Raw genomic sequence first — 24,178 nt, forward strand, 5'->3', positions numbered from 1 at the left:
AAAAGCCTCACAGTAATTCCATAATGTAGGAGTAGAAACCAGAGTCTCTCACGACGAGGATGGGATTCGAACCCACGCGTGCAGAGCACAATGGATTAGCAGTCCATCGCCTTAACCACTCGGCCACATCGTCTGCTGACAGCAAAACACCGCTTTTTAACACCTGAACTCTTTGGAGCCTATTTGTCAGAAATGGACCCAGCAGGAGCCACTGAACACAACTCTGACATAATCAGGCTTCTTCCCAGCAGCATCGTGCTACAGAAGGCAGAATACAGACCATCGATACATCATCAGAGTGAACACCAGCTGATGTTTACAAGTTTAATTCACCTCTTATTACAAAATGACATCCAAGCTCAGATTCTCTTGTCCTGATTGAACAAGTAAATGTTTAAGAAGATGAGAGTACCAGACTTTTTCATCCAAGGAAACAAGCATCCTATCACTGTCCTATGCAGAGTTTCTATGAAAAAAAGTGAGACAACCCCAAGATTTTCTTTTTCCTCTTGTTGGATTTTGCCACAGAGAATCAGAGACAATCAAAAGCTTGTTGGACTTTAACGTTGGAGGACTGAACAAGTCATGACATCATCAGTTTTACCTTCACAGGTGCTTCATTTACTTTACTTTCAATTTTACAGAGGTAGAACCTGAAATCAAAGCTGTCCATCAAAAGAAGTGAAAGCTTCCCAGGCTGTGATGTTCTTGTCTACAAACTCTGTCTTGTATGGAGCTTCAATCTTTAATAAAAAGAATAAAAAGAAGATAACACTTGTTGTGATTTGGCGCTTTAAAAATAAAACTTACGACTTACATGGAAACTGTCTGGGGGGGGTGGAGCCTCCATCAGGTATGTGTTTGATGTCTGAATTCTTTCTCTGATGTCTGAATTCTGTCTTTGATCTCTGGGTTCTGAGCATTGATCTCCTGCTTCAGTCTTTGATCTCTGACTGATCCTAAACTAATCAAAGGATCACATCAGCATATTGGTCCAGTCTACAGATGGTGATTTTACCTATTTGAAGCCTTATTTTGTGTTTGATGGACATTTTTAAAATCATTAATGACTTTTTGACTGAACATCCTGGACACTGTGGTGCCTGATGAGGAGACAACTTGGGTACAAAGTTGAAGAGGAGGGTTTTTGGAGAGGGGATATTTTTGCAGTGTTCCAAGTCAATAATAACTGTGGCAAAATGTCATCATTTTTCAAAATGTCCTCACGAAGATGGTTTGAAATTCTGTCTCTCCCTCATCCTCAGCTGCTGCAGCACTTTAAAGAAAACCTTTGACTCGTGGATCTAACAAAGATCAGATGTTGTCTCCTCCAGAACATCAACACTTTAACGTTGTTGGCAGGACTCCAACCTGAGCAGGGAGACCCCAATGGATTTCTAGTCCATCGCCTTCACCACTCGGCCACAACAACCACATTCACACACACATTTGTAAAAGATTCACATTGACACAATTCTTTAAAATTGTGTCACAAGCCCATTTGTTTGAGGTCCTATTTTCTCTTTTTCAGCATTCCTTTGTTTCCAGGTCTCTAATAAGTGCAGAATTACAAAGACAAGCAAGCTGGATCCATCCTGGGCAGGTGATAGGAGCCATTGACCACTGGCCAGAGACCCTGGCACAGACTTTGGGGGGTGGTGAGAGAGAGCATTTCTACAATTATATTATACATTTATAGAATTCTACAATCCTACAATTTCATTGAGCAGACGCCTTTGTCCAAAGCCACTTGCATATTTTTTCGGTGAGTTTGGCTCCTGAGCTCAAGACAGTTGTGACTCATAAAGGACAGCTTCAAATGCAGCTGTGAAGCCTCATTGTCAGCTGGGAGGAATGACAGGTGTCTCCCTCTAGTGGCTACTCACAGCAACACGAGCCTCATTTCATTCACATGCATCCACCACCTCACTACCAAAGGCCAGTTGGGCCTCCACAGACAGGTGAGTTTCAAGTGTTGGACAAAGGTCTTTAAGATGTTCTTATTAATTCTATAACATCTGAGATTAAAATCTATGGAATTACAACTAACAAGCAGTCAAACACCTGATCAGATGCTCCTTCATGAGGCTGAGAAGAATCAATCTAAACTGGGATGAAGAAAATTAATTGAGAAGAGAAACTTACTGATTGGATGACATGGACCCACCTGATCCATGTCAGCCTTGTTGGAGCAGAAAGAGGTGGATCAGAGGAATCAGTGGATCAAGACTCAGGTGTCAGATGAAGAATCTCTTTATTCACAATTGAGTCAGAGAAATCTTCCAACGTGAACGTGACAGACCATTTTATACCAAAGACAGGCTGTGTGTGTGTGTGTGTGTGTGTGTGTGTGTGTGTGTGTGTGTGTGTGTGCGTGTGTGTGTGTCCCTACTGACTGGAAACTGAATAATAACCAGACTAACTTTTGTTATTGACCAAGTCTGGTTGACTCACTAAATTCATAACTGAAGTGATTATTTAATTAATAAACAAGACATTTGTCCAAAAGTCATGATCAAATTCATGTAAAATCTGAGCAACGAGGGTTTGAAAATGTTCAAATGAGCCAAAACAATGTCCTGGGATCCAACATGGGACCTTTAGATCCACACCAATCTTCCCTGACCTCATAGAAACTGGAACATTTCAACAAATAAATTCAAATTCAACTCAGCAGCAACTCTAGAACAGTCAGAGCACTTGCTAATTCCCCTGTTAGTTCCAGATCAGACAATGCAGGCTCACCTTCACGCTTGGTTGTACGACCGTCACCAGTTGAAGCTTCTCTGGTTCAACAAACTCTGGGGACTCAAGACACAAGTCAGCACCGGTGCAGGTCCAGATCCAGATGTTAGCTGATGGGGACAATGGCTTAAGGGAGCTCCAGGTAACTGGTTTGAACTGGTCCCTCATCTCTGTGAGTAGAAACCATCTGAGGTGGAGGGTGAAGATCTGCTTTGACCTCCTGATCTCCCAGTAAAGCCAGTATAGATGTTGAGCTTGGAGGAGTTGATGGCCTCCTTCATCTTCTTGTTGGAGTTGTTTGCTAAACTCAGCACCACCACAGATCAGAGGAAAGTCCACTTGTCAGCTGGACACTGGAGTTTCTAGTGACCTGCAGGATCTTAGTTGTGGTGGCAGCAGGCCTGTTCCAAGAGCTTTGCTCACATTCATGATCAGGCTTCATAATGGTTCTGGACCACTGAGTGATAGGAGCTGATCCTGGAGCAGCAGAAGACAAATATAGAGAAGAAAAGACAAAAGACAGAGAGAAAGGAGGGAGAGAATGACAAAAAGATGGGAACAAGATGAGGGTGAAAGACAAGCAGAGAGAAAGACAGGGGGACAGGGGGATGGAAGACAGACACACAACCAACAACAGCAACAGCAGCAATAATAGTTTTGATATCGTCCTGTTATTGAGGTTTTCATGTGAAAGTGGCATATTTAAGATAAAAGACACTGTTAGAACAGAAAGATCCATAAAACCCACCAACAAGAGGTGTGTCTGGTACAGATGTGGAATTATTGGCTCACACAATGTTGAGGCAACTGGGAAGAAGACAAACAAAAGAGGCTTGTTTGATTCAGACATTCATCAAAAATGGTCCTGTAGAACTGTTCAATGTGTCATGACTTCAGAAGCTCAAATCCTCTCTAAGTTCTAGTGAGAGTGGAAGAGATTATAAAATGAGAGAAGCAGGGCCCTCACTCAGAGCTGAAACAGCTCAGGTGGGAGAGCGTTAGACTGAAGATCTAAAGGTCCCTGGTCCGATCCCAGGTTTCAGCAGAGGAACAGCATTGACTTTACTTTCCAGTGGAGGAACTGCAGACATGAAGGAAACGAACATCTTGTCCTGTGCATTCTTATGACATTCAAGACATTTTTGGAGCCTCTTGTTGGATTTTGCCACAGAGAATCAGAGCAAATCAAAAGCATGCTGGACTTTAACATGGAGGATTGAACAAGTCAAGAAAGCATCAGTTTTACCTTCACAGGTGTTTCTTTTCCTGTCTAAATGCTGAAGGAAGAGCCTGAGTAGCTCAGACGGTAGAGCATCAGACTTTTAATCTGAGGGTCCAGGGTTCAAGTCCCTGTTCAGGCGCTGTGCATGTTCCAGTGTTTAACAACATGGTACTGGATGAAGTTCATTGTTGAACAAACTGTCATCATCAGAAGTAGAAGTGTTCTTGTCTTGCCACTGCGAGACTGTAGCTGCAGGTCAAATGTGAGATAAAAGTGACTAATAATGATTTCATGTGGCATGCAATTAACGAAAGACCACAAATGACACTGGTCAAGTTAATTTTATTTATATTGCACCAAATCACAACAAAACTTATCTCATGACACTTTACAGGTAGAGCAGGTCCAGTACCAAACTCCTTTAATGAATCTACACCCAACAATTCTCCATCAGCAAGCACATCCTGCAACAGCGGCGACAAAAACCTTCCTTTTAACAGGCAGGAACATCGAGCAGATCCAGGCTCAATGGGGATGGCCGTCTGCTTTGACCGGTTGGGGGGAAAGAGAACAGGAACAAAACAGATAATGGAGGAAGACTGATATGTAGAAGGAAAGAGAGGGACAGAGATAAAGAGAGAGAGAGACTGATGGACAGACGGTGATGTGAGTAGGTGGAGCTACGGGTGGCAGCTTGAGCCTCTTCAGCTCTGCAGCCTCCTCCAGCAGCACACAGATCTGGAATGAGAGGAGCCTAAAAGGCTCCAGAAAAAGAGACAAGTTCGTAATACCTATGAGTATAATCAATGTATGACACATATAGGAGGTGAGAGAGGAGTAGAGAGAAGCACAGTACACTGCATCTGCCATCTGTCTACTTCAAATTACACGCTGCATGACATTCAATTTGAAAGCTGCAGAAAGACGCTTCAAGAAAAGGTGTGTGAGGGAAGCTCGCTCATGCTGGTCCCCAAAGACTCAAAGCTGCCCTTTCCTCACAAAGAAAAAAAAAAGCTTACAGCACCTGGTATTCCCAGGCGGTCTCCCATCAAAGTACTAACCAGGCCCGACCCTGCTTAGCTTCCGAGATCAGACGAGATCGGGCGTGTTTTTTTTTTTTTTTGTGTCTTTTATTATCAAAAATACAGCATACATTTTTACCAACTGTACATTCTTATTTACATGACAAAATTTAACAATTATATAAAAAATAAATTCCTTCAGGAAAGAAATCTTACCAAAAAAAAACCCCACCCTTGATACACCTCAAACTTGATGAAAACACCATCAGAGGTTTTTTGTTTTTTTTTTGTTTTTTTTTAAATTAAGTTAAATTTAGACAAATAAACCAACACTATGTGCCTACAGCCACTGGAGCAATGCAGGTCATTCCAAAAAAATAAATAAAAATTAAAGAGAGAAAAAAAACCTCATGGGACTAAAAAGAACAAATTCCTGTCGTGAAGTGTCACACACAATTTTTTTTTTTTTATGAAATTTTATCAAAATGAAATGTTAAACACACCCAAACATAAACCACCCAATTTGCTCACCCCTTTATTAAATTTGAAAAATACTTTGCTTTATAAAAAAAGAGACTACTTAGCTGGGAATTTGAAGAGAAAACATACCATTGTCAATCTTGTTAATTTCAATTTTGCCATTTGCTATGTTGAAAAATGTGTTTTTCCTGCAGAAAGTGTTTTCAAAAATATCCTTGTCCATGTCATGTAAGATTTGTAGGTGCGTCAAGAGTGTTGTGTAAAAAAACCCAAATATGTTTATTTTCTTCTTTTCATAGAGAGCGTAGTTTCTAGTTGTCCATATTGATTTTTTTGCAAAAGTGAGTATGGTATTTATGAGAGTCCTGTTCTGATCCTTTTGTTTCAGTGTTGTACCAAAGAGAAGAGTCCATGTCCATAGTGTTTCATCTGTCAAACTGAAATTGCAGTGCTCTTGCAGTAGCATCCTGATGAAATTCCTGAATTTATCCGATTCCTTGCAGTTGATGAATAGATGCTCCTGGTCTTCCGGTTCTTTATTGCAGATTTGGCATGTCCTACTGTAGTTTTCCTTATTAATCTGGTGTAATTTGATTCCTGTGAAAATTCTCCTGTGTCTGATATTGAATTCTAGCTTGAAAGTATTGCTGTCCATGTAAGGTATGTTAAGGTTTTGCCAGATTTTTCCTATCGGTATTCCCTTGAATAATTGTGCCCAGTGTTTTTCTGCTTTTGGAGTGCGTTTCATTGAGTTAATCCCTATGGTGTACCAGTCCTTTGTTTTCACCTGTGACAGCTCTTTCCCTGTGTACTGTGTGACAAGCTCAAGCGGTGGGAGTTCGGGGTCTGCTCTCGATTTGTCCGTGATGATTAAGTTTCTCCACAGTGAGGTTATGTTTCTGTTGATTTTGTTACCTAGTCCATTTAGGTAATCCTTTCTGCACGGTGTCCCTGTTTTTTTGAGTTGGGTTGTGACTTTCCTGAGACTGAACAGACCCCTTTCCCCCACCACTTGACCGACCCTTGTTATATTATGTTGCTGAAGTGCCCTGCATTTAAGTGTCCTACCATTGTGTGTGAAAAAGGTGCTTTCGAGAAAAGGTAACTGCAGCACATGACTTTTCTGACTGCACTTAGGCCTGAGGTGGGGCAGGAATTTGCCCCATGCCTCTAGCACCTCCTGGTAGAACATCGGTAGCGAGCCATGGCTTTTCCCAGGAAGGAGGTGATAAAGAGGGAGTTTCTCCCCCTCCCCGTACTCAGCCAGGTAGCCCGCCATTGTGTCCTCCCAGGGGTACTGCCTGTTCGAATCGAGAAAATTTCGAACTAATTTGGCCCTGAGTGCATCTTTTTTTGCACTGATGTCAATTAGTCCTAATCCCCCCTCCCTTTTATTAGCAATTATCACCCGATGAGCGATCGAATTTCCCTTTCCCCTCCAAAGGAAGGAGGAGATCGCTTCATTGAGCGAATTTAGTGCCCACTGCGGTAGCTCACAGGCCCCCAAAACATGATTAATTTTTGACAGTATTAAGGCATTGATGACAATTACCTTTCCTCTCAGGCTTAAACCCCTACTTCTCCATAAATAAAGTGTATTTTCTACCTTTTTTTACAAGTTCTCTCCACCCTGAGTCCCTGGCTTCCCCTTCATTTTTACCAATGTATACACCCAGTATTTTCCTGTATTCTTTAGTGCTAAAACCCCAATTATTTTTTAAACTATTTTTACCGAATTCCATCATTTCTGACTTATTTCTGTTAACCTTAGCTCCTGATGCTTTTTCATATCTTTCTAGATGTTTTATAATATAATTTAAATTTTCTTCATTTTTAAACATTATATTGATATCATCCGCAAATTGTGCTATTTTAACGACTTTGTCTCTATATGTTTTTATACCTATAATATTCTTATCATTCATTATACTTAAAGCTAGTGGCTCAGCAACAATACTATATAAAAGAGCCGAAAGCGGGCATCCTTGCCTTACCGATCTTTTTAATTTGATCTTTTCTGTTAGTTGTCCATTTATCTTTATTTGACTGTATGCGTTATCGTATAATAATTTAATCCATCTAATAAAGCCGTCACCGTATCCAAACCTTTTTAAAGTTTTATATAAGAAAAGATGTTCTACTCTGTCGAACGCTTTCTCCAAATCAATTCCGAGCAGATACCCCCCCTGTGCTGCCATTGTCCTGACGGTATCCTTTATTGTAAGGATCGTATCTATGATGTCTCTATCTGGTATGCCGTATGCCTGTGTATTACCAATAATGGTTCCTATTGTAAGTTTAAGCCTGTTTGCCAGTGTTTTGGTCAGTATCTTGTAATCTGTATTGAGTAAACTTATTGGTCTATAGTTTGTTATATCCTGTTTTGAACCTTTATTTTTGTAGATAAGTGAAATTATTCCTGCAGTGAATGTATTGGATGTTCTCTGTTCCCGTTCCATTGAGTGGTACAATGACAGCAACAGGGGAGCTATCTGCTCTTTGAAACAAATATAAAATTCTGCTGTTAAACCATCTACCCCTGGACTTTTGTTTTTATTTAAGCTATCTATTGCCGTCTTTATCTCATTAATAGTAATTTGTGCATCAGACCATTCCTTATCCTCCACTGAAATACTAGTTTGGATATTTGATAACAACTTGTCTACCTCTTCGCTATTGCTATATCCATTATCAAATAATTCTTTATAAAACTCTGTAGTTACTCTTAGTATATTTTCTTGATCGTCATATTCTTTTCCAGTTATATCGTTGATTTTTTCTATTATAGTTTTGTTTTGTTTTTGCTTTTCGAGCCCCAAAAAATATGCGGTGCATTTTTCTCCTTCTACTAAATTTTTAACTCTGCTTCTTATCATTGCACCTCTGCATTTTATTTTTTCTATGTTTCCTAGTTTTGCTTTATATAATTCATAGTTTTCTGTGTTTCTGTTAGGTTCTTTATCAAATAATGCTATTTCATGATTGATTAATTTTCTTAGTCGATTTTCTTCCAGCTCCTCTCTCCACTTTTTCTCTTTACTATAATTTATACTACTTCTTTTAATTCTTTGCTTTAGAATTTCCCACTTTTCTATAAAATTATTTTCTATTTTCATTTCAATTTTTGCATAATCAAGCAGTTTTGTGATTTTTTTAACGTAAGTTGAATCTGCCAGGAGGCTGGAGTTGAGGCACCAGGTACCTCCCCCCCTGAAACCTCCTGCAGCACCCAAGTAACACTCAATTGTTGCGTGATCACTCCATGCGTTATAATTATATTGTATTTTATTGATCTGTTTTGTTGCTTCAGGGGCCGCTAGACATAAATCTATTCTGGCTTGTTTCATTTTTCCCTGCACAACCTGTCTTCTGGAGTACTCTTTCTTGAATGGGTTGTGAATTCTCCATACATCTGTCAAATTGTGAATATTCATTAAATTATATAGCTCAGTTCTGCTTGTGTCATTCTTGTATACATTATTAATTGATATATCATCCTGAGTTAATGCGATATTGAAATCTCCTATTATTATGGTTCTATGATCTATCCATCTGCTTATACTATTTAGAAACATTTTCCTTTCCTTTTCACAGTTACTGGCATATATGTTAACAATTCTGTATGTTCTATTGTTTACGCAAACATCTATAATAAGTATTCTACCTTTCTTGTCATGATATATTAACTTGCTATTGGTACTTATAGTCTTTTTTACTAAAATAGCTACGCCACAAGATTTACTTGTGCCGTTGCTAAAAAAGACATCTCCTTCCCACATTTTGCTTGCTGCCGCCACGCTATCCCCTTCCCACCTTGTCTCCTGTAAGCAGAGAATGTCACACTTGCTTTTAAGTAAAATGGCGGTCATCCTGCCATAAGTGCGGAGTCCATTGACATTAAGGGAGTGCAGCAGAAACATGGTCAGACCAAAAAAACCTTTAAACAGCCAATTTTCCCTCAAGATTTTTTACCTCTCCCTCCTTCTTTCTTCTGTTTTTTCTTCATCGCAGCATCTTGTATTGAGGTGTGCTTTTTCCGAATAGTTTTGATTGTGGCAAAGTCCATTTCCGAGTCACTGTTTGATCTACTCTGAGGAGGGAAGGTGGAGGGCACATTTAAGGCAGGTACCCTGGTGGATGTGGCTGCCGCCGGCTGCAATTCTCCTGGGGTGTCCCCTACCTCCATTGATTCCAGGAGTTGAGAAGGCTCCGGCTCCTTTTCGGACCCGTTTCCTCCTCCATCCTTTCCTCTCTGCTGTGGGCCTGAGTCAGTGCTCATAACATTCAGACTTGAACCAAGCCTTGTGCCTGGGCTCTGCACCGCTGTAGGAGGGCTCTGGGTTCTCTGAGGGGCGTAACCCTCACCGGCAGCCTGCTTGGCGGCGCCACTACCCACCTCGTCATCTTCCTCCTCATCCTCCGTTCCTCCCTCACTTAAACCTTCCATCTCACTGTACAGCTCCTCAGATCCAGATTCCACCACAATATCCTCATCACTATAATTACAATTACATTCATCAATTTTGTTCCAACACACCTCACATTTCTGTATCTTATTAGGTTTCCTGTTGCACTCCCTTGCATAATGCCCCTGGACACCACACTTATGGCAGGAGAACTCAGGACAGTCCCTTAGGATGTGCCCCGGCTGGAGGCACATCCTACACACCCTAGCCTGCCTATCATGTATGACCCTGAAATATTCCGGTCCTATTGCTGTGTCAAACCGTGCTGAATAAGGCAGAGATTGGACTTTATCTGTAAATTTTACTTTGAGAAACCGCGTCCCATCAGCAATTTGCGTACCCGGCCACATCCTCCTCCTTATAGTTGATGCAGCTGAGACTCCCCACCCTTCTAGCTTTTGTGAAATTTCCTCATCTCTGATGTAAGCTGGTAAGCTTAAAAAAGAAACCATGAGTTCATCATTACACAGATCTTTGACATGCACTGTGTTGTCCCCAATTTTGAAACCATCTAGGATTCTCTCTTTCCCTTTGATGTGTGACATGGTAATTTCATATTTCTGCGGCCCTGTCGCCCTACAGGCTATTAAACCTCCACACAGTGCTCTTATGCATCTCATTAATTCGAGAACTGGGACTTCATCCTGCCCAGTTACCTCGACACTGACCGTCAGTTCTCTGTCATACTTGTGGTCGCCACCCGCAGATTTCGCCGCTCCATGTCGCTGCTGCAGCTGCCTTTCCCCACCAGACGCCGCATCTCTTTCCGCCGCCAATTCTCTCTCACTCTCCGTCGCCTCTCCAGTAGCTCCTCGCTGCCCAGGTCTTCTCGGAACCACTTCTTCAGCTCTGTTCTTCAGGCCACCAGCTCTCGTTGCCTGTGGACCGGCTCCAGCGCTCCTTCCACACATCTCCTCTGAATCAGCCGCTGCTCGCCGTCTTTCCCCCGCTGTCGCTGTGGAAGCCGCTCTCGCATTTCCCTCCGGCAGTTTTCCTTCCGACTTCTTCATGTTTCGTTTCTGATTGTTTCTTTTAACAAGCAACCATTTTTCATTTTCTTCACCTGTTTGTGCGTTTACGTCAAGTCCGTTTTCCATGCTCGTAATCTGAAATCCGTTTGCAGAGTTCAAATCCATTTGGTCCGTCCGAAAGTTTTTCATTAGGAAAAAAAAAACTAAAATTGACCTCCCCCGATCAGTATAAAAACTGTCGGGGGGAAAAAATGTTCACTCTAAAAACGAACCAAAAATGCACGGAAAATAAGGAAGAACAATGAAAAAGGCTGAAAAAAACGAAAGAAATGGGAAAAGCGGAGTCCACGACCTCCGTGTGTCGTGCTGTCAGCGTACCGTCTGATTGGCGCATGCGTGTTCAGAGTGGTATGGCCGAAAGCCCTTGACTCTGACACACATGGGCTCTATATCCATTTCACACACTTTACAACCTCAGAAAAAAAGTGATGCGCAAAAGCCTAACGGTCTTTTTACACACAAAATAGGTGTCCTGTCAATACAAAGAAAACAATGTTGATGTCATCTTGAGAAAAGTACTGCATCTGCCATCTGTCTACTTCAAATTACACACTGCATGACATTCCATTCGAAAGCTGTGGAGGGCGCTTCAAGAAAAGGTGTGTGAGGGAAGCTCGCGAATGCTGGTCCCCAAACACTCAAAGCTGCCCTTTCCTCACAATGAAACAAAAAAGCTTACAGCACCTGGTATTCCCAGGCAGTCTCCCATCCAAGTACTAACCAGGCCCGACCCTGCTAGGCTTCCGAGATCAGACGAGATGGGGCGTGTTCAGAGTGGTATGGCCGTAAGCTCTTGACTCTTACACACATGGGCTCTATATCCATTTCACTCACTTTACAACCTCAGAAAAAAAGTGAAGCGCAAAAGCCTCAGGGTCTTTTCACACGCCAAATAGGTGTCCTGTCAATAAAAGAAAAGAATGTTGATGTCATCTAGAGAAAAGTACTGCATCTGCCATCTGTCTACTTCAAATTAACCACTGCATGACATTCCATTCCAAAGCTGTGGAGGGCGCTTCAAGAAAAGGTGTGTGAGGGAAGCTCGCTCATGCTGGTCCCCAAAGACTCAAAGCTGCCCTTTCCTCACAAAGAAATAAAAAAGCTTACAGCACCTGGTATTCCCAGGCGGTCTTCCATCCAAGTACTAACCAGGCCCGACCCTGCTTAGCTTCCGAGATCAGACGAGATCGGGCGTGTTCAGAGTGGTATGGCCGTAAGCCCTTGACTCTGACACACATGGGCTCTATATCCATTTCACACAATTTATAACCTCAGAAAAAAAGTGATGCGCAACAACCTCAGGGTCTTTTCACACGCCAAATACGTGTCCTGTCAATAAAAGAAAAGAATGTTGATGTCATCGAGAGAAAAGTACTGCATCTGCCATCTGTCTTCTTCAAATTAACCACTGCATGAAATTCCATTCCAAAGCTGCAGAGGGCGCTTCAAGAAAAGGTGTGTGAGGGAAGCTCGCTCATGCTGGTCCCCAAAGACTCAAAGCGGCCCTTTCCTCACAATGAAACAAAAAAGCTTACAGCACCTGGTATTCCCAGGCGGTCTTCCATCCAAGTACTAACCAGGCCCGACCCTGCTAAGCTTCCGAGATCAGACGAGATCGGGCGTGTTCAGAGTGGTATGGCCGTAAGCCCTTGACTCTCACACACATGGGCTCTATATCCATTTCACTCACTTTACAACCTCAAAAAAAATGTGATGTGCAACAGCCTCACGGTCTTTTTACACACCAAATAGTTGTCCTGTCAATACAAAGAAAAAAATGTTGATGTCATCGAGAGAAAAGTACTGCATCTGCAATCTGTCTACTTCAAATTACACACTGCATGACATTCCATTCGAAAGCTGTGGAGGGCGCTTCAAGAAAATGTGTGTGAGGGAAGCTCGCTCATGCTGGTCCCCAAACACTCAAAGCTGCCCTTTCCTCACAATGAAACAAAAAAGCTTACAGCACCTGGTATTCCCAGGCGGTCTCACATCCAAGTACTAACCAGGCCCAACCCTGCTTAGCTTCCGAGATCAGACGAGATCGGGCGTGTTCAGAGTCGTATGGCCGTAAGCTCTTGACTCTCACACACATGGGCTCTATATCCATTTCACACACTTTACAACCTCAGAAAAAAAGTGATGCGCAACAGCCTCAGGGTCTTTTCACACGCCAAATAGGTGTCCTGTCAATAAAACAAAAGAATGTTGATGTCATCGAGAGAAAAGTACTGCATCTGCCATCTGTCTTCTTCAAATTAACCACTGCATGAAATTCCATTCCAAAGCTGCAGAGGGCCCTTCAAGAAAAGGTGTGTGAGGGAAGCTCGCTCATGCTGGTCCCCAAAGACTCAAAGCGGCCCTTTCCTCACAATGAAACAAAAAAGCTTACAGCACCTGGTATTCCCAGGCGGTCTTCCATCCAAGTACTAACCAGGCCCGACCCTGCTAAGCTTCCGAGATCAGACGAGATCGGGCGTGTTCAGAATGGTATGGCCGTAAGCCCTTGACTCTCACACACATGGGCTCTATATCCATTTCACTCACTTTACAACCTCAAAAAAAATGTGATGTGCAAATGCCTCAGGGTCTTTTTACACACCAAATAGTTGTCCTGTCAATACAAAGAAAAAAATGTTGATGTCATCTAGAGAAAAGTACTGCATCTGCAATCTGTCTACTTCAAATTACACACTGCATGACATTCCATTCCAAAGCTGTGGAGGGCACTTCAAGAAAAGGTGTGTGAGGGAAGCTCGCTCATGCTGGTCCCCAAAGACTCAAAGCTGCCCTTTCCTCACAAAGAAATAAAAAAGCTTACAGCACCTGGTATTCCCAGGCGGTCTTCCATCCAAGTACTAACCTGGCCCGACCCTGCTTAGCTTCCGAGATCAGACGAGATCGGGCGTGTTCAGAGTAGTATGGCGATAAGCGTTTGACTCTGACAAACATGGGCTCTATATCCATTTCACACAATTTACAACCTCAGAAAAAAAGTGATGCGCAACAGCCTCAGGGTCTTTTCACACGCCAAATACGTGTCCTGTCAATAAAAGAAAAGAATGTTGATGTCATCTAGAGAAAAGTACTGCATCTGCCATCTGTCTACTTCAAATTAACCACTGCATGACATTCCATTCCAAAGCTGTGGAGGGCGCTTCAAGAAAAGGTGTGTGAGGGAAGCTCGCTCATGCTGGTCCCCAAACACTCAAAGTTGCCCTTTCCTCACAATGAAACAAAAAAGCTTACAGCACCTGGTATTCCCAGGCGGTCTCCCATCCAAGTACTAACCAGGCCCAACCCTGCTTAGCTTCCGAGATCAGACGAGATCGGGCGTGTTCAGAGTGGTATGGCCGTAAGCTCTTGACTCTCACACACATGGGCTATATATCCATTTCACACACTTTACAACCTCAGAAAAAAAGTGATGCGCAACAGCCTCAGGGTCTTTTCACACGCCAAATCGGTGTCCTGTCAATAAAACAAAAGAATGTTGATGTCATCGAGAGAAAAGTACTGCATCTGCCATCTGTCTTCTTCAAATTAACCACTGCATGAAATTCCATTCCAAAGCTGCAGAGGGCCCTTCAAGAAAAGGTGTGTGAGGGAAGTTCGCTCATGCTGGTCCCCAAAGTCTCAAAGCGGCCCTTTCCTCACAATGAAACAAAAAAGCTTACAGCACCTGGTATTCCCAGGCGGTCTTCCATCCAAGTACTAACCAGGCCCGACCCTGCTAAGCTTCCGAGATCAGACGAGATCGGGCGTGTTCAGAATGGTATGGCCGTAAGCCCTTGACTCTCACACACATGGGCTCTATATCCATTTCACTCACTTTACAACCTCAAAAAAAATGTGATGTGCAAATGCCTCACGGTCTTTTTACACACCAAATAGTTGTCCTGTCAATACAAAGAAAAAAATGTTGATGTCATCTAGAGAAAAGTACTGCATCTGCAATCTGTCTACTTCAAATTACACACTGCATGACATTCCATTCCAAAGCTGTGGAGGGCGCTTCAAGAAAAGGTGTGTGAGGGAAGCTCGCTCATGCTGGTCCCCAAACACTCAAAGCTGCCCTTTCCTCACAATGAAATAAAAAAGCTTACAGAACCTGGTATTCCCAGGCGGTCTCCCATCCAAGTACTAACCAGGCCCGACCCTGCTTAGCTTCCGAGATCAGGCGTGTTCAGAGTGGTATGGCCGTAAGCCCTTGACTCTGACACACATGGGCTCTATATACATTTCACACAATTTACAACCTCAGAAAAAAAGTGATGCGCAACAGCCTCAGGGTCTTTTAACACGCCAAATACGTGTCCTGTCAATAAAAGAAAAGAATGTTGATGTCATCGAGAGAAAAGTACTGCATCTGCCATCTGTCTTCTTCAAATTAACCACTGCATGAAATTCCATTCCAAAGCTGCAGAGGGCGCTTCAAGAAAAGGTGTGTGAGGGAAGCTCGCTCATGCTGGTCCCCAAAGACTCAAAGCGGCCCTTTCCTCACAATGAAACAAAAAAGCTTACAGCACCTGGTATTCCCAGGCGGTCTTCCATCCAAGTACTAACCAGGCCCGACCCTGCTAAGCTTCCGAGATCAGACGAGATCGGGCGTGTTCAGAGTGGTATGGCCGTAAGCCCTTGACTCTCACACACATGGGCTCTATATCCATTTCACTCACTTTACAACCTCAAAAAAAATGTGATGTGCAACAGCCTCACGGTCTTTTTACACACCAAATAGTTGTCCTGTCAATACAAAGAAAAAAATGTTGATGTCATCTAGAGAAAAGTACTGCATCTGCAATCTGTCTACTTCAAATTACACACTGCATGACATTCCATTCGAAAGCTGTGGAGGGCACTTCAAGAAAAGGTGTGTGAGGGAAGCTCGCTCATGCTGGTCCCCAAAGACTCAAAGCTGCCCTTTCCTCACAAAGAAATAAAAAAGCTTACAGCACCTGGTATTCCCAGGCGGTCTTCCATCCAAGTACTAACCTGGCCTGACCCTGCTTAGCTTCCGAGATCAGACGAGATCGGGCGTGTTCAGAGTAGTATGGCGATAAGCGTTTGACTCTGACAAACATGGGCTCTATATCCATTTCACACAATTTACAACCTCAGAAAAAAAGTGATGCGCAACAGCCTCAGGGTCTTTTCACACGCCAAATCGGTGTCCTGTCAATAAAAGAAAAGAATGTTGATGTCATCTAGAGAAAAGTACTGCATCTGCCATCTGTCTACTTCAAATTAACCACTGCATGACATTCCATTCCAAAGCTGTGGAGGGCGCTTCAAGAAAAGGTGTGTGAGGGAAGCTCGCTCATGCTGGTCCCCAAACACTCAAAGTTGCCCTTTCCTCACAATGAAACAAAAAAGCTTACAGCACCTGGTATTCCCAGGCGGTCTCCCATCCAAGTACTAACCAGGCCCAACCCTGCTTAGCTTCCGAGATCAGACGAGATCGGGCGTGTTCAGAGTGGTATGGCCGTAAGCTCTTGACTCGCACACACATGGGCTATATATCCATTTCACACACTTTACAACCTCAGAAAAAAAGTGATGCGCAACAGCCTCAGGGTCTTTTCACACGCCAAATCGGTGTCCTGTCAATAAAACAAAAGAATGTTGATGTCATCGAGAGAAAAGTACTGCATCTGCCATCTGTCTTCTTCAAATTAACCACTGCATGAAATTCCATTCCAAAGCTGCAGAGGGCCCTTCAAGAAAAGGTGTGTGAGGGAAGTTCGCTCATGCTGGTCCCCAAAGTCTCAAAGCGGCCCTTTCCTCACAATGAAACAAAAAAGCTTACAGCACCTGGTATTCCCAGGCGGTCTTCCATCCAAGTACTAACCAGGCCCGACCCTGCTAAGCTTCCGAGATCAGACGAGATCGGGCGTGTTCAGAGTGGTATGGCCGTAAGCCCTTGACTCTCACACACATGGGCTCTATATCCATTTCACTCACTTTACAACCTCAAAAAAAATGTGATGTGCAACAGCCTCACGGCCTTTTTACACACCAAATAGTTGTCCTGTCAATACAAAGAAAAGAATGTTGATGTCATCTAGAGAAAAGTACTGCATCTGCAATCTGTCTACTTCAAATTACACACTGCATGACATTCCATTCGAAAGCTGTGGAGGGCGCTTCAAGAAAAGGTGTGTGAGGGAAGCTCGCTCATGCTGGTCCCCAAACACTCAAAGCTGCCCTTTCCTCACAATGAAACAAAAAAGCTTACAGCACCTGGTATTCCCAGGCGGTCTCCCATCCAAGTACTAACCAGGCCCGACCCTGCTTAGCTTCCGAGATCAGACGAGATCGGGCGTGTTCAGAGTGGTATGGCCGTAAGCCCTTGACTCTTACACACATGGGCTCTATATCCATTTCACTCACTTTACAACCTCAGAAAAAAAGTGAAGCGCAAAAGCCTCAGGGTCTTTTCACACGCCAAATAGGTGTCCTGTCAATAAAAGAAAAGAATGTTGATGTCATCTAGAGAAAAGTACTGCATCTGCCATCTGTCTACTTCAAATTAACCACTGCATGACATTCCATTCCAAAGCTGTGGAGGGCGCTTCAAGAAAAGGTGTGTGAGGGAAGCTCGCTCATGCTGGTCCCCAAAGACTCAAAGCTGCCCTTTCCTCACAAAGAAATAAAAAAGCTTACAGCACCTGGTATTCCCAGGCGGTCTTCCATCCAAGTACTAACCAGGCCCGACCCTGCTTAGCTTCCGAGATCAGACGAGATCGGGCGTGTTCAGAGTGGTATGGCCGTAAGCCCTTGACTCTGACACACATGGGCTCTATATCCATTTCACACAATTTACAACCTCAGAAAAAAAGTGATGCGCAACAACCTCAGGGTCTTTTCACACGCCAAATACGTGTCCTGTCAATAAAAGAAAAGAATGTTGATGTCATCGAGAGAAAAGTACTGCATCTGCCATCTGTCTTCTTCAAATTAACCACTGCATGAAATTCCATTCCAAAGCTGCAGAGGGCGCTTCAAGAAAAGGTGTGTGAGGGAAGCTCGCTCATGCTGGTCCCCAAAGACTCAAAGCGGCCCTTTCCTCACAATGAAACAAAAAAGCTTACAGCACCTGGTATTCCCAGGCGGTCTTCCATCCAAGTACTAACCAGGCCCGACCCTGCTAAGCTTCCGAGATCAGACGAGATCGGGCGTGTTCAGAGTGGTATGGCCGTAAGCCCTTGACTCTCACACACATGGGCTCTATATCCATTTCACTCACTTTACAACCTCAAAAAAAATGTGATGTGCAACAGCCTCACGGTCTTTTTACACACCAAATAGTTGTCCTGTCAATACAAAGAAAAAAATGTTGATGTCATCTAGAGAAAAGTACTGCATCTGCAATCTGTCTACTTCAAATTACACACTGCATGACATTCCATTCGAAAGCTGTGGAGGGCGCTTCAAGAAAAGGTGTGTGAGGGAAGCTCGCTCATGCTGGTCCCCAAACACTCAAAGCTGCCCTTTCCTCACAATGAAACAAAAAAGCTTACAGCACCTGGTATTCCCAGGCGGTCTCCCATCCAAGTACTAACCAGGCCCAACCCTGCTTAGCTTCCGAGATCAGACGAGATCGGGCGTGTTCAGAGTGGTATGGCCGTAAGCTCTTGACTCTCACACACATGGGCTCTATATCCATTTCACACACTTTACAACCTCAGAAAAAAAGTGATGCGCAACAGCCTCAGGGTCTTTTCACACGCCAAATAGGTGTCCTGTCAATAAAACAAAAGAATGTTGATGTCATCGAGAGAAAAGTACTGCATCTGCCATCTGTCTTCTTCAAATTAACCACTGCATGAAATTCCATTCCAAAGCTGCAGAGGGCCCTTCAAGAAAAGGTGTGTGAGGGAAGCTCGCTCATGCTGGTCCCCAAAGTCTCAAAGCGGCCCTTTCCTCACAATGAAACAAAAAAGCTTACAGCACCTGGTATTCCCAGGCGGTCTTCCATCCAAGTACTAACCAGGCCCGACCCTGCTAAGCTTCCGAGATCAGACGAGATCGGGCGTGTTCAGAGTGGTATGGCCGTAAGCCCTTGACTCTCACACACATGGGCTCTATATCCATTTCACTCACTTTACAACCTCAAAAAAAATGTGATGTGCAACAGCCTCACAGTCTTTTTACACACCAAATAGTTGTCCTGTCAATACAAAGAAAAGAATGTTGATGTCATCTGGAGAAAAGTACTGCATCTGCAATCTGTCTACTTCAAATTTCACACTGCATGACATTCCATTCGAAAGCTGTGGAGGGCGCTTCAAGAAAAGGTGTGTGAGGGAAGCTCGCTCATGCTGGTCCCCAAACACTCAAAGCTGCCCTTTCCTCACAATGAAACAAAAAAGCTTACAGCACCTGGTACTCCCAGGCGGTCTCCCATCCAAGTACTAACCAGGCCCGACCCTGCTTAGCTTCCGAGATCAGACGAGATCGGGCGTGTTCAGAGTCGTATGGCCGTAAGCTCTTGACTCTCACACACATGGGCTCTATATCCATTTCACACACTTTACAACCTCAGAAAAAAAGTGATGCGCAACAGCCTCAGGGTCTTTTCACACGCCAAATAGGTGTCCTGTCAATAAAACAAAAGAATGTTGATGTCATCGAGAGAAAAGTACTGCATCTGCCATCTGTCTTCTTCAAATTAACCACTGCATGAAATTCCATTCCAAAGCTGCAGAGGGCCCTTCAAGAAAAGGTGTGTGAGGGAAGCTCGCTCATGCTGGTCCCCAAAGACTCAAAGCGGCCCTTTCCTCACAATGAAACAAAAAAGCTTACAGCACCTGGTATTCCCAGGCGGTCTTCCATCCAAGTACTAACCAGGCCCGACCCTGCTAAGCTTCCGAGATCAGACGAGATCGGGCGTGTTCAGAATGGTATGGCCGTAAGCCCTTGACTCTCACACACATGGGCTCTATATCCATTTCACTCACTTTACAACCTCAAAAAAAATGTGATGTGCAAATGCCTCAGGGTCTTTTTACACACCAAATAGTTGTCCTGTCAATACAAAGAAAAAAATGTTGATGTCATCTAGAGAAAAGTACTGCATCTGCAATCTGTCTACTTCAAATTACACACTGCATGACATTCCATTCCAAAGCTGTGGAGGGCACTTCAAGAAAAGGTGTGTGAGGGAAGCTCGCTCATGCTGGTCCCCAAAGACTCAAAGCTGCCCTTTCCTCACAAAGAAATAAAAAAGCTTACAGCACCTGGTATTCCCAGGCGGTCTTCCATCCAAGTACTAACCTGGCCCGACCCTGCTTAGCTTCCGAGATCAGACGAGATCAGGCGTGTTCAGAGTAGTATGGCGATAAGCGTTTGACTCTGACAAACATGGGCTCTATATCCATTTCACACAATTTACAACCTCAGAAAAAAAGTGATGCGCAACAGCCTCAGGGTCTTTTCACACGCCAAATACGTGTCCTGTCAATAAAAGAAAAGAATGTTGATGTCATCTAGAGAAAAGTACTGCATCTGCCATCTGTCTACTTCAAATTAACCACTGCATGACATTCCATTCCAAAGCTGTGGAGGGCGCTTCAAGAAAAGGTGTGTGAGGGAAGCTCGCTCATGCTGGTCCCCAAACACTCAAAGTTGCCCTTTCCTCACAATGAAACAAAAAAGCTTACAGCACCTGGTATTCCCAGGCGGTCTCCCATCCAAGTACTAACCAGGCCCAACCCTGCTTAGCTTCCGAGATCAGACGAGATCGGGCGTGTTCAGAGTGGTATGGCCGTAAGCTCTTGACTCTCACACACATGGGCTATATATCCATTTCACACACTTTACAACCTCAGAAAAAAAGTGATGCGCAACAGCCTCAGGGTCTTTTCACACGCCAAATCGGTGTCCTGTCAATAAAACAAAAGAATGTTGATGTCATCGAGAGAAAAGTACTGCATCTGCCATCTGTCTTCTTCAAATTAACCACTGCATGAAATTCCATTCCAAAGCTGCAGAGGGCCCTTCAAGAAAAGGTGTGTGAGGGAAGTTCGCTCATGCTGGTCCCCAAAGTCTCAAAGCGGCCCTTTCCTCACAATGAAACAAAAAAGCTTACAGCACCTGGTATTCCCAGGCGGTCTTCCATCCAAGTACTAACCAGGCCCGACCCTGCTAAGCTTCCGAGATCAGACGAGATCGGGCGTGTTCAGAATGGTATGGCCGTAAGCCCTTGACTCTCACACACATGGGCTCTATATCCATTTCACTCACTTTACAACCTCAAAAAAAATGTGATGTGCAAATGCCTCACGGTCTTTTTACACACCAAATAGTTGTCCTGTCAATACAAAGAAAAAAATGTTGATGTCATCTAGAGAAAAGTACTGCATCTGCAATCTGTCTACTTCAAATTACACACTGCATGACATTCCATTCCAAAGCTGTGGAGGGCGCTTCAAGAAAAGGTGTGTGAGGGAAGCTCGCTCATGCTGGTCCCCAAACACTCAAAGCTGCCCTTTCCTCACAATGAAATAAAAAAGCTTACAGCACCTGGTATTCCCAGGCGGTCTCCCATCCAAGTACTAACCAGGCCCGACCCTGCTTAGCTTCCGAGATCAGGCGTGTTCAGAGTGGTATGGCCGTAAGCCCTTGACTCTGACACACATGGGCTCTATATACATTTCACACAATTTACAACCTCAGAAAAAAAGTGATGCGCAACAGCCTCAGGGTCTTTTAACACGCCAAATACGTGTCCTGTCAATAAAAGAAAAGAATGTTGATGTCATCGAGAGAAAAGTACTGCATCTGCCATCTGTCTTCTTCAAATTAACCACTGCATGAAATTCCATTCCAAAGCTGCAGAGGGCGCTTCAAGAAAAGGTGTGTGAGGGAAGCTCGCTCATGCTGGTCCCCAAAGACTCAAAGCGGCCCTTTCCTCACAATGAAACAAAAAAGCTTACAGCACCTGGTATTCCCAGGCGGTCTTCCATCCAAGTACTAACCAGGCCCGACCCTGCTAAGCTTCCGAGATCAGACGAGATCGGGCGTGTTCAGAGTGGTATGGCCGTAAGCCCTTGACTCTCACACACATGGGCTCTATATCCATTTCACTCACTTTACAACCTCAAAAAAAATGTGATGTGCAACAGCCTCACGGTCTTTTTACACACCAAATAGTTGTCCTGTCAATACAAAGAAAAAAATGTTGATGTCATCTAGAGAAAAGTACTGCATCTGCAATCTGTCTACTTCAAATTACACACTGCATGACATTCCATTCGAAAGCTGTGGAGGGCACTTCAAGAAAAGGTGTGTGAGGGAAGCTCGCTCATGCTGGTCCCCAAAGACTCAAAGCTGCCCTTTCCTCACAAAGAAATAAAAAAGCTTACAGCACCTGGTATTCCCAGGCGGTCTTCCATCCAAGTACTAACCTGGCCTGACCCTGCTTAGCTTCCGAGATCAGACGAGATCGGGCGTGTTCAGAGTAGTATGGCGATAAGCGTTTGACTCTGACAAACATGGGCTCTATATCCATTTCACACAATTTACAACCTCAGAAAAAAAGTGATGCGCAACAGCCTCAGGGTCTTTTCACACGCCAAATCGGTGTCCTGTCAATAAAAGAAAAGAATGTTGATGTCATCTAGAGAAAAGTACTGCATCTGCCATCTGTCTACTTCAAATTAACCACTGCATGACATTCCATTCCAAAGCTGTGGAGGGCGCTTCAAGAAAAGGTGTGTGAGGGAAGCTCGCTCATGCTGGTCCCCAAACACTCAAAGTTGCCCTTTCCTCACAATGAAACAAAAAAGCTTACAGCACCTGGTATTCCCAGGCGGTCTCCCATCCAAGTACTAACCAGGCCCAACCCTGCTTAGCTTCCGAGATCAGACGAGATCGGGCGTGTTCAGAGTGGTATGGCCGTAAGCTCTTGACTCGCACACACATGGGCTATATATCCATTTCACACACTTTACAACCTCAGAAAAAAAGTGATGCGCAACAGCCTCAGGGTCTTTTCACACGCCAAATCGGTGTCCTGTCAATAAAACAAAAGAATGTTGATGTCATCGAGAGAAAAGTACTGCATCTGCCATCTGTCTTCTTCAAATTAACCACTGCATGAAATTCCATTCCAAAGCTGCAGAGGGCCCTTCAAGAAAAGGTGTGTGAGGGAAGTTCGCTCATGCTGGTCCCCAAAGTCTCAAAGCGGCCCTTTCCTCACAATGAAACAAAAAAGCTTACAGCACCTGGTATTCCCAGGCGGTCTTCCATCCAAGTACTAACCAGGCCCGACCCTGCTAAGCTTCCGAGATCAGACGAGATCGGGCGTGTTCAGAGTGGTATGGCCGTAAGCCCTTGACTCTCACACACATGGGCTCTATATCCATTTCACTCACTTTACAACCTCAAAAAAAATGTGATGTGCAACAGCCTCACGGCCTTTTTACACACCAAATAGTTGTCCTGTCAATACAAAGAAAAGAATGTTGATGTCATCTAGAGAAAAGTACTGCATCTGCAATCTGTCTACTTCAAATTACACACTGCATGACATTCCATTCGAAAGCTGTGGAGGGCGCTTCAAGAAAAGGTGTGTGAGGGAAGCTCGCTCATGCTGGTCCCCAAACACTCAAAGCTGCCCTTTCCTCACAATGAAACAAAAAAGCTTACAGCACCTGGTATTCCCAGGCGGTCTCCCATCCAAGTACTAACCAGGCCCGACCCTGCTTAGCTTCCGAGATCAGACGAGATCGGGCGTGTTCAGAGTGGTATGGCCGTAAGCCCTTGACTCTTACACACATGGGCTCTATATCCATTTCACTCACTTTACAACCTCAGAAAAAAAGTGAAGCGCAAAAGCCTCAGGGTCTTTTCACACGCCAAATAGGTGTCCTGTCAATAAAAGAAAAGAATGTTGATGTCATCTAGAGAAAAGTACTGCATCTGCCATCTGTCTACTTCAAATTAACCACTGCATGACATTCCATTCCAAAGCTGTGGAGGGCGCTTCAAGAAAAGGTGTGTGAGGGAAGCTCGCTCATGCTGGTCCCCAAAGACTCAAAGCTGCCCTTTCCTCACAAAGAAATAAAAAAGCTTACAGCACCTGGTATTCCCAGGCGGTCTTCCATCCAAGTACTGACCAGGCCCGACCCTGCTTAGCTTCCGAGATCAGACGAGATCGGGCGTGTTCAGAGTGGTATGGCCGTAAGCCCTTGACTCTGACACACA

General features: G+C 44.1%; 27 non-coding genes and 4 pseudogenes across 27 annotated transcripts; 1 reads left to right on the top strand and 30 right to left on the bottom strand.

Moving 5' to 3' along the window:
• The first annotated feature begins 4,033 nt into the window (after nt 1–4,033).
• Nucleotides 4,034–4,106, top strand: trnak-uuu (transfer RNA lysine (anticodon UUU)). Its single transcript has one exon. It is a non-coding gene; the product is annotated as a tRNA-Lys (tRNA).
• Nucleotides 4,107–11,638: 7,532 nt separating this feature from the next.
• Nucleotides 11,639–11,757, bottom strand: LOC147267238 (5S ribosomal RNA; annotated as a pseudogene).
• Nucleotides 11,758–12,066: 309 nt separating this feature from the next.
• LOC147267239 (5S ribosomal RNA) lies at nt 12,067–12,185 on the bottom strand. The gene has a single exon (XR_015112736.1). It is a non-coding gene; the product is annotated as a 5S ribosomal RNA (ribosomal RNA).
• A 309-nt stretch (nt 12,186–12,494) lies between these two features.
• Nucleotides 12,495–12,613, bottom strand: LOC147267240 (5S ribosomal RNA). The gene has a single exon (XR_015114151.1). It is a non-coding gene; the product is annotated as a 5S ribosomal RNA (ribosomal RNA).
• A 310-nt stretch (nt 12,614–12,923) lies between these two features.
• Nucleotides 12,924–13,042, bottom strand: LOC147267241 (5S ribosomal RNA). The gene has a single exon (XR_015114929.1). It is a non-coding gene; the product is annotated as a 5S ribosomal RNA (ribosomal RNA).
• A 309-nt stretch (nt 13,043–13,351) lies between these two features.
• On the bottom strand, nt 13,352–13,470 carry LOC147267242 (5S ribosomal RNA). The gene has a single exon (XR_015114544.1). It is a non-coding gene; the product is annotated as a 5S ribosomal RNA (ribosomal RNA).
• Nucleotides 13,471–13,780: 310 nt separating this feature from the next.
• On the bottom strand, nt 13,781–13,899 carry LOC147267243 (5S ribosomal RNA). The gene has a single exon (XR_015115094.1). It is a non-coding gene; the product is annotated as a 5S ribosomal RNA (ribosomal RNA).
• Nucleotides 13,900–14,208: 309 nt separating this feature from the next.
• On the bottom strand, nt 14,209–14,327 carry LOC147267244 (5S ribosomal RNA). Its single transcript, XR_015112958.1, has one exon. It is a non-coding gene; the product is annotated as a 5S ribosomal RNA (ribosomal RNA).
• A 309-nt stretch (nt 14,328–14,636) lies between these two features.
• Nucleotides 14,637–14,755, bottom strand: LOC147267245 (5S ribosomal RNA). The gene has a single exon (XR_015114545.1). It is a non-coding gene; the product is annotated as a 5S ribosomal RNA (ribosomal RNA).
• A 310-nt stretch (nt 14,756–15,065) lies between these two features.
• LOC147267246 (5S ribosomal RNA) lies at nt 15,066–15,174 on the bottom strand (annotated as a pseudogene).
• Nucleotides 15,175–15,483: 309 nt separating this feature from the next.
• On the bottom strand, nt 15,484–15,602 carry LOC147267247 (5S ribosomal RNA). The gene has a single exon (XR_015114152.1). It is a non-coding gene; the product is annotated as a 5S ribosomal RNA (ribosomal RNA).
• Nucleotides 15,603–15,912: 310 nt separating this feature from the next.
• On the bottom strand, nt 15,913–16,031 carry LOC147267248 (5S ribosomal RNA). Its single transcript, XR_015114763.1, has one exon. It is a non-coding gene; the product is annotated as a 5S ribosomal RNA (ribosomal RNA).
• Nucleotides 16,032–16,340: 309 nt separating this feature from the next.
• On the bottom strand, nt 16,341–16,459 carry LOC147267249 (5S ribosomal RNA). Its single transcript, XR_015112969.1, has one exon. It is a non-coding gene; the product is annotated as a 5S ribosomal RNA (ribosomal RNA).
• Nucleotides 16,460–16,768: 309 nt separating this feature from the next.
• LOC147267250 (5S ribosomal RNA) lies at nt 16,769–16,887 on the bottom strand. The gene has a single exon (XR_015114153.1). It is a non-coding gene; the product is annotated as a 5S ribosomal RNA (ribosomal RNA).
• A 310-nt stretch (nt 16,888–17,197) lies between these two features.
• LOC147267251 (5S ribosomal RNA) lies at nt 17,198–17,316 on the bottom strand. The gene has a single exon (XR_015114783.1). It is a non-coding gene; the product is annotated as a 5S ribosomal RNA (ribosomal RNA).
• A 309-nt stretch (nt 17,317–17,625) lies between these two features.
• On the bottom strand, nt 17,626–17,744 carry LOC147267252 (5S ribosomal RNA). The gene has a single exon (XR_015112737.1). It is a non-coding gene; the product is annotated as a 5S ribosomal RNA (ribosomal RNA).
• A 309-nt stretch (nt 17,745–18,053) lies between these two features.
• Nucleotides 18,054–18,172, bottom strand: LOC147267253 (5S ribosomal RNA). Its single transcript, XR_015114154.1, has one exon. It is a non-coding gene; the product is annotated as a 5S ribosomal RNA (ribosomal RNA).
• A 310-nt stretch (nt 18,173–18,482) lies between these two features.
• Nucleotides 18,483–18,601, bottom strand: LOC147267254 (5S ribosomal RNA). Its single transcript, XR_015112980.1, has one exon. It is a non-coding gene; the product is annotated as a 5S ribosomal RNA (ribosomal RNA).
• A 309-nt stretch (nt 18,602–18,910) lies between these two features.
• Nucleotides 18,911–19,029, bottom strand: LOC147267255 (5S ribosomal RNA). The gene has a single exon (XR_015114155.1). It is a non-coding gene; the product is annotated as a 5S ribosomal RNA (ribosomal RNA).
• A 310-nt stretch (nt 19,030–19,339) lies between these two features.
• Nucleotides 19,340–19,458, bottom strand: LOC147267256 (5S ribosomal RNA). Its single transcript, XR_015113536.1, has one exon. It is a non-coding gene; the product is annotated as a 5S ribosomal RNA (ribosomal RNA).
• A 309-nt stretch (nt 19,459–19,767) lies between these two features.
• Nucleotides 19,768–19,886, bottom strand: LOC147267257 (5S ribosomal RNA). The gene has a single exon (XR_015114546.1). It is a non-coding gene; the product is annotated as a 5S ribosomal RNA (ribosomal RNA).
• Nucleotides 19,887–20,196: 310 nt separating this feature from the next.
• On the bottom strand, nt 20,197–20,315 carry LOC147267258 (5S ribosomal RNA; annotated as a pseudogene).
• Nucleotides 20,316–20,624: 309 nt separating this feature from the next.
• On the bottom strand, nt 20,625–20,743 carry LOC147267259 (5S ribosomal RNA). Its single transcript, XR_015112991.1, has one exon. It is a non-coding gene; the product is annotated as a 5S ribosomal RNA (ribosomal RNA).
• Nucleotides 20,744–21,052: 309 nt separating this feature from the next.
• Nucleotides 21,053–21,171, bottom strand: LOC147267260 (5S ribosomal RNA). The gene has a single exon (XR_015114548.1). It is a non-coding gene; the product is annotated as a 5S ribosomal RNA (ribosomal RNA).
• A 310-nt stretch (nt 21,172–21,481) lies between these two features.
• LOC147267261 (5S ribosomal RNA) lies at nt 21,482–21,590 on the bottom strand (annotated as a pseudogene).
• A 309-nt stretch (nt 21,591–21,899) lies between these two features.
• On the bottom strand, nt 21,900–22,018 carry LOC147267262 (5S ribosomal RNA). Its single transcript, XR_015114156.1, has one exon. It is a non-coding gene; the product is annotated as a 5S ribosomal RNA (ribosomal RNA).
• Nucleotides 22,019–22,328: 310 nt separating this feature from the next.
• On the bottom strand, nt 22,329–22,447 carry LOC147267263 (5S ribosomal RNA). Its single transcript, XR_015114764.1, has one exon. It is a non-coding gene; the product is annotated as a 5S ribosomal RNA (ribosomal RNA).
• Nucleotides 22,448–22,756: 309 nt separating this feature from the next.
• On the bottom strand, nt 22,757–22,875 carry LOC147267264 (5S ribosomal RNA). The gene has a single exon (XR_015113003.1). It is a non-coding gene; the product is annotated as a 5S ribosomal RNA (ribosomal RNA).
• A 309-nt stretch (nt 22,876–23,184) lies between these two features.
• Nucleotides 23,185–23,303, bottom strand: LOC147267265 (5S ribosomal RNA). Its single transcript, XR_015114157.1, has one exon. It is a non-coding gene; the product is annotated as a 5S ribosomal RNA (ribosomal RNA).
• A 310-nt stretch (nt 23,304–23,613) lies between these two features.
• Nucleotides 23,614–23,732, bottom strand: LOC147267266 (5S ribosomal RNA). Its single transcript, XR_015114794.1, has one exon. It is a non-coding gene; the product is annotated as a 5S ribosomal RNA (ribosomal RNA).
• Nucleotides 23,733–24,041: 309 nt separating this feature from the next.
• Nucleotides 24,042–24,160, bottom strand: LOC147267267 (5S ribosomal RNA). The gene has a single exon (XR_015112961.1). It is a non-coding gene; the product is annotated as a 5S ribosomal RNA (ribosomal RNA).
• Nucleotides 24,161–24,178: the final 18 nt, after the last annotated feature.

The sequence above is a fragment of the Aulostomus chinensis genome, chromosome 4 (genome assembly GCF_037954235.1).
Source record: "Aulostomus chinensis isolate RoL2024-O1b breed Wild chromosome 4, RoL_Achi_v1.0, whole genome shotgun sequence".
In the NCBI taxonomy this organism is placed as follows: Eukaryota; Metazoa; Chordata; class Actinopteri; order Syngnathiformes; family Aulostomidae; genus Aulostomus; species Aulostomus chinensis.